Source organism: Schistocerca cancellata, chromosome 12, assembly GCF_023864275.1.
Source record: "Schistocerca cancellata isolate TAMUIC-IGC-003103 chromosome 12, iqSchCanc2.1, whole genome shotgun sequence".
Lineage (NCBI taxonomy): Eukaryota > Metazoa > Arthropoda > Insecta > Orthoptera > Acrididae > Schistocerca > Schistocerca cancellata.
Genome location: NC_064637.1, coordinates 36,504,574 through 36,512,494, shown reverse-complemented (window position 1 = coordinate 36,512,494; position 7,921 = coordinate 36,504,574).

Genomic DNA, 7,921 nt, shown 5'->3' with positions numbered 1-7,921 from the left:
GGGAGGACTCGAACCTCCACCGGGACCAGCCGCACAGTTCATGAACGCTGGGCTAATCCCGCGCGGCAAGCCTATATCGATGACAGTTCTCGATTATGGATAATGTCTTATTTAATTGTTATCATATGTCTTGGATGTGATCCTTATGTAGAGCCTACAGATGATATCTACCTCATTATTGTATGAACAGATTAGGTTGTCAGATCTATGTCTACATAAGATCATAAAGATGAACTAGAAGGCCTTAGTGAGTCAATCAATACCATGTCCCTAATGTTCCAAGTGCCAATAGCATTTTTTGCCAAATCGGCTGATACATTACCAAATGTCGTAGCATTTTTGTTCGCCCATTGTAGGTTTTCTATCACGGGTGATCAAGAAAGCGGACCGTTTCGGGAGGAGCACCTGCCCTGCAAAAGGTTTTCGGCTGACAGGGAATAAGAAACGACTCTTACTTCTTTTTCTTTTTTAAATTCTGGGGGATAAAAAATTAATCTTTTAACCCTGCTGTTCTGTTCGGGTCTATATGACCCGAAACGAATATGAACGTTATTTTACATTATGTAAATACCAATATATATTTATGAAACTTTGTGACTTTGTCTGAAAATGGATGAGCAGCATGTGTTTTAAAAGGTTTTAAAAAAGTTTAAGAAGTTTGGGCTTCAACTGTAATAGTTGCATATGTAATGTTCGGGTCATAATGACCCGACACAAATATGTTTAGTGTAACTCGTATTTATTTCTAAAATCTGGAAATGGCGAAAATTATTTTTGTTGTGTTGTGTGGGAATAGTGACTGCATCATTCCAACTTACTCTCAACAATCACCTAAAGCTCCATGCGTTCACAACAATGGGCTTGTTTGTTGCTTTCCCCAGGAAATAATAATTGGCAGTTCTCAATAATTGGAATGCTTTGTTTCTGCCCAGTTTGACTTGTGACACCATGGCGATGAGACCATTGAATGATCGTGAGTTGGAAGAAATAGTAAATGCCTCACCAGATGAAGGATCACTTTCTGAGTTTGAAGATCACATCAGCAATGCATCTGAAAGCGAGTGTTCCGATGACAGTTACGACAGTCCACAGCCCATACAAAATAGTGTAGAGACTTTTCTTTCTAAAAATGGGAATATAGAATGGCAGTTGCATCCACCAGCACAACATGGTCGCCTACCAGCTTCGAACATCATCAAGAGTACCCCAGGAGTTACCAGGTATGCAGTCAGCAGAATATCTGATGTAAAATGTTCATTTGAAGCAGTATTTCACACAGCGCTTCAAAATGAAATAATAGAGATGACAAATATTGAAGGGCAGCGAGTTTATGGTGAACAGTGGACAGATATTGATGGTTCTGTTTTCCATGCATACTTAGGACTCTTACTCCTAGCGGGTGTATATCGATCTCATGGGGAGTCTACAAAAAGTTTGTGGGATAAAGATACTGGGCGAAACATATTTCGAGCAACCATGTCTCATGAAACATTCTGTAAGATATCACGTGTCCTGCGATTTGACAAGAAATCTACTAGAGAGGAAAGACGACGTACTGACAAACTTGCCGCAATTCGTAGTATTTGGGAGAAGTGGGTAGAGGTCCTTCCTAAACTGTATAATCCAGGAGAAAATGTTACTGTTGACGAGCAGTTAGTAGCATTTAGAGGTCGCTGTCCATTCAAGCAGTATATCCCAAGTAAACCGGCAAAATATGGGATCAAAATATGGACCATGTGTGACAGCAAAACTTCATACGTACTGAAAGCCCAAATTTATACAGGAAAGGTGAGTGGAGCGGCACCAGAAAGAAATCAGGGAATGAGGGTGGTATCTGATCTCACTTCTGAGTTACGTGGTCAGAATATCACGTGTGACAACTTTTTTACGTCGTACAATTTGGGGCAGCTGCTTCTGAAAAGGAAATTGACTATGTTGGGAACTATACGGAAAAATAAGCCGGAGCTTCCACACAAAATGACCAACAAGGAGGTACACAGCTCTTCATTTTACTTCACAAATGACACTACTGTGGTTAATTATATTCCTAAGAGACACAAGAATGTTGTACTTATGAGCACTCTCCACCATGATGCGGAAATCAGTGACAGGGCTGATAAGAAGCCAAAAATGATTTTGGACTATAATTCAACCAAAGGTGCTGTAGACACGCTTGATCAGTTATTAGGTACATATACATGCAAACGAAAAAGTAATAGGTGGCCAATGATAGTTTTCTACAATATTCTTGATGTTTCTGCTTATAATGCATACGTTTTGTGGATTTCGGTTGACCCTAATTGGAATGCAAGCAAATTGACTAGAAGGAGAATATTCTTGGAGGAACTTGGAAAGTCACTGATAAAAGAACATATTGCATCAAGAACGCATTTCCCAAGAACAGAAGATTCTTTGAGAATGGTCACAAGCATCCAAAACCCGAATGATGTGGGTGGTGTGTCAGAATCGGTAACAACAAGAAAATCTACAAAACGTGCACGCTGTAAGTTCTGTCCATCAAGTAATGACAATAAAACAAACATGGTGTGTGGAAAATGTAGTAAACATATTTGCAAGAAACATGTAACCTACTTGTGTCCACAGTGCAAGCAGTAAGAAAAGAACTGTAGTATTTTATAAGATGATTGTATTGAAAATTCTGTTGTTTCAAATTTATGTGAATACTTGTGCCTAAACTACAATCAGTAAGAAGAGAGGATTCTAAAGTTGTAGTGCTTTCTATGTTGGAATGTAATAAAAAAACTGTAGTGTGTTCTGTACTGTAGTGTGCTCTAAGATGAATATCTGTAATGACAACTGTCTGTTGTTAGAAAATGTCAATACTTACGTCTAAACTGTCAACAATAAGAATAGAAGTATGGAAAAACTGTAGTGCTTTCTAAGTTGAATGCCTGTAATGGAAACTGTCTGTTGTTTCAAATTTATGTGCATATTTAAATGAAAAATATCCCTCAATAAAGTTGTATGCATTGTTATTATTATTATTATTACCATTATTATTATTATTATTATTATTATTATTATTACTAACAAGGTACTGGAATAGAACAACAATGTCGATAGCTAAAACTGTACCAAAATTTATGTTTCTAAAGCATTTTGATATGTCGGGTCATATTGACCCGAACAGTATATATGTCAAGTAAAAGTGAACAGAACAGCAGGGTTAATTAAAAACTGAAGAAGCTCCCTCCCGGACAGTTCGCCTGCAATTAAGATTTACTGCAAGGAGGAGGGGAATAAATACGCGCGACCATTGGCGAGCTGGGCGCCCGAGCAGCCGCCCTTCTGTTCCGATAACACATAAATTTCCTGCAGCAAGGTCGGGCCTAGCTAGGACTGCGCCAACTTCTCTTCTTTCGCACGTGGCCACCACTGCTGCGAAACTTTTTAAGCACCCGGTAGGTGCGTCTCCCACCCGGGACAGACAGAAGAGCGGCTAGAGGTGCCGAGAACTAGAACGGGAGAGGCAGGGAGTAAGATAGAACGAGAGAGTGAGTGTGTGTAGTGGAGGGAGCGAGAGAGAGAGAGGAGAGACAGATGTGATGGAGGAGGAGACCAATATGGTTAGAGGGGGAAAGGGTAGCTGGAAAAGGGCAGAAAAAAAAGAAAAATAAAGGAATAAAGCAGCAAAGCCATTTATCGTTAGGGGACATTACGACGCTTCGTTTGATTTTTTCTCCCCGAAAGAAAAGAAACGGGAAGTGCGGCGAAAATTTACGCAAGAGTTCTTCCGATTGTGACACTTAATTTCGACGAAAATTCCGGGGCGCACAAAAGGAGACCGAGGCGGCGACGAGTGAGCGAGATGGACGACGGGGAGGGAGAGGGGTGGGCGGTTACGTGAATGCTGGGGACGTAAATTTTAAAGTTGCCTGGAGGTGTCTGGCGGGGGGGGATTGCGACGTCTGTGTCATGGCGGTGCTCGATAAATCCTGGCAGTCGGCTCTTAATCATCCATTCATCGACGTCACAGCCGTCTCCCAGCAGAGAGAGAGTGTTTTTTTAACGCTTTGTGATGTCCTCGTCGTGAACTCGGATCGCTGCCCCTCATGTGGTGCACAGGAAGGAAGTACTCTAAGACAATGGAGGAAACTACAGTGACGCCGGCCGCTGTGGCCGAGCGGGTCTAGGCGCTTCAGTCAGGAACCACGCTGCTCCTACGGTCGCAGGTTCGAATCCTGCCTCGGGCACGGATATGTGTGCTGTTCTTAGGTTAGTTAGGTTTAAGTAGTTCTAAGTCTAGGGGACTGATGACTTCTGATGTGCTTAGAGCCATTTTTTGAACTACAGTGACGCAGTAGCGTGTGATAGGACAGAACTGCCATTAAAACCAGAACTGGGAAACATTAAACTGGTATGCTACATGGTTAAGTGCTTGGCCTGTTGTCTACATAAACGATTGACCTTGCAAGTACTGTACAAGACAATGGAAGAAAACTGAGGGTCGCAGTAGCTTGTGTTATCACAGAGGTACGATTAAAGCCAGAATGAGGACGCATTGAATGGGTGTTTCGCCCACTAATATTCTTAAGTTTACTTAAATTTATTTGAGAAGTACTCTGCGATTCACAGCAACATACGATACGTCAGATCGAAATTAGAATGAGAAATCAGTAGCTTGGTGTTCCTCAAGGTTCAGCACTTCCCCCTCTGTTGTTCTCACATCTACATAAATGATTTATCTGGAGGAAGTTCTTGATGCCAGCAGAGGAAAACGGAGGGTCACAATAGCATGTAATACGTGAGCCAAGATCAGCATTTGGCCCACTGATTTTTATATGTTGTTGTTGTGGTCTTCAGTCCAGAGACTGGTTTGATGCAGCTCTCCATGCTACTCTATCCTGTTCTAGCTTCTTCATCTCCAAGTACTTACTGCAACCTACATCCTTCTGAATCTGCTTAGTGTATTCATCTCTTGGTCTCCCTCTACGATTTTTACCCTCCACGCTGCCCTCAAATGCTAAATTTCTGATCCCTTGATGCCTCAGAACATGTCCTACCAACCGGTCCCTTCTTCTTGTCAAGTTGTGCCACAAACTCCTCTTCTCCCCTATTCTATTCAATACCTCCTCATTAGTTACGTGATCTACCCTCCTAATCTTCAACATTCTTCTGTATCACCACATTTCGAAAGCTTCTATTCTCTTCTTGTCCAAACTATTTATAGTCCACGCTTCACTTCCACACATGGCTACACTCCATTCAAATACTTTCAGAAACGACTTCCTGACACTTAAATCTATACTCGATGTTAACAAATTCCTCTTCTTCAGAAACGCTTTCCTTGCCATTGCTAGTCTACATTTTATATCCTCTCTACTTCGACCATCATCAGTTATTTTGCTCCCCAAATAGCAAAACTCCTTTACTACTTTAAGTGGCTCATTTCCTCATCCAATTCCCTCAGCATCACCCGACTTAATTCGACTACATTCCATGATCCTCGTTTTTCTTATGTTGATGTTCACCTTATATCCTCCTTTCAAGACACTGTCCATTCCGTTCAACTGTTCTTCCAAGTCCTCTGCTGTCTCTGACAGAATTACAATGTCATCGGCGAGCCTCAAAGTTATTATTTCTTCTCCATGGATTTTTAATATCTACTCCGAATTTTTCTTTTGTTTCCTTTACTGCTTGCTCAATATACAGATTGAATAACATCGGGGATAGGCTACAACCCTGACTCACTCACTCTCCAACCACTGCTTTCCCTTCATGCCCCTTGTGCTTTTTATAAATCTATTTAAATGATTTACATGAGAAACTCCATGACACTGGCGGAAACCGGATAATAACAGCAACATGTGGTACGTCAGAACTACGATTAAAATGAGAATGAGCAAACATTGACTTGGTGTACCCAAAGTTTAGTGGTTGCCCCGCCCCTGTTGTTAAGTCTACATAAATGATTTGCTTCGGATACTGGAGCATTTTTCAAAAAGTATAATTTTAGCTGATGACATTGGTTCATTGATAAAGTATCCATACACGGTAAACACAGTAAAATAATGGAACAGGATTAGAACTGTATAAGCTTGACTGTTAATTACACAAAAACACATATTATGCATTTTTCACAGTATCCGAAAGTACTTATAGGTACCAGACGTAAAGATCAGTGGGAATATACTGAATGAGCTGCAGTATGATTTTAGATGGAGAAGGCAATTTTACATTTACGTGCCAATAAATAATCTAACTGGTGGTATTTGTGGCAACGGCCTTGGCACAGTGGATACACCGGTTCCCGTGCGATCACCGAAGTTAAGCGCTGTCGGGCGTGGTCGGCGCTTTGATGGGTGCTCATCCAGGCCGCCGTGAGCTGTTGCCATTTTTCTGGGTTCACTCAGCCTCGTGATGCCAAATGAGGAACTACTCGCACGAATAGTAGCGGCTTCGGTCATGAATACCATCACAACGACCGGGAGAGCGGTGTGCTGACCCCACGCCCCTCCTATCCGCATCCTCCATTGAAGATGACACGGCGGTCGGATGGTCCCGGTAGGCCACTCGTGGCCTGAAGACGGGGTGATGGTATTTGTGGTTAATACCAATAGCGAATTTAGGACGAATTGTAAAATTTGCTACAATAATACTAGAAGTAAAGGAAAACAATTTACACTATGCATCCTTCTCTATGGTTCGCAATTGAGTTTCGTAGTCAGATATCCAAAGTCTGTAACAGGTTGCTGGTAGACACCAGACATGAAATCGAAAACCCCATAAATTTAAAAATAAATTAAAATAATAGCTCATTAAATACACTTCCTATATTTCATTACAATATTTGGACTGAGCGATGTAAATTCCGCATGGCTGTTATACACTGTCCGAAAAAAAAGAAAAAAAAATGAAGCACCCAGAAGGGGAAGAGGAAACGAAATGGTACTTTACGAGTTGAGAGTGTGTGTGACCTTTTCCAGTGATCACACAATCGAGTCAAATTTACGAGGAACTTGGCAGGATGAGCTCACTTACGACCATGACGACCTCTGGACACGTGTATTGGTTGGTAAGTGTGTCAAAAAAGCCGATGTATCCTCTCTCGAGGCAGGCCTGACGACAACCACTGTACGTTAAGCGGTCCTCCACAGCCTGGGTACTGCCACTGGAGCGGATTTGACGTCTGAGCTGTTCCCGCACGTGCTCTGTATATTCGTATATACTGATATATGTGGTAGGAGGTGAAAATTTCTGTGGAAATACCACCATAAGAATGCAAAAGGCATGATTATTAAAAACGTGTGGCTCCTGCTACCGAATTGCTTTTTGTCGGAAGTACATTCGGGAAAAACCAAGCTTATATGTCCTGAATTAGCATGAAAAGCTTAGGTGCTGCAATTTGTGAACAACGTAGAAATTCGACAAGATAAAAGCAAAAAAAAAAAAAAATCTGTACAGATCATAGAGTCCACGCGAGCTGTGATATTCCTGGTTGTGGTCGCCAGTATTTTAACTTGCTAGAAGCTCGCCTTGATGTAGGTTGATACAAGTGAAGTAGCATATGGTACAAAAGTGGAGTGAGGTACAAGCTGCAGATGGTAGAGTATGTACCAGTCCCGTGGGAGACTCCGCCATTTGTCCTGAACTTGCTTCTGATTGGTCGGCAAGTTCGGGTGCTAGGCGCCAGAATGCGTAACTTCTCTTATTAATTATTTATATACTTTTCATTGTATTTAACTTAGTTTTTAGTATGACAATCTCTCATGGTTACCTCACGAGTCCATCGTTTTTGTGTATTAAATTTCACTAGTTTTTGAGAAACATTAGAGTAACGATATTGCAACCGAAGAGCTTGGGACACCTTCGGGTCGCTTTGGTGCGCCTGGGAGACGAAATAGCTCGGCTACGTTGGTGAGATTGTTTGAGGTGTTCTGAAGGTCCGGTCACGTATCGC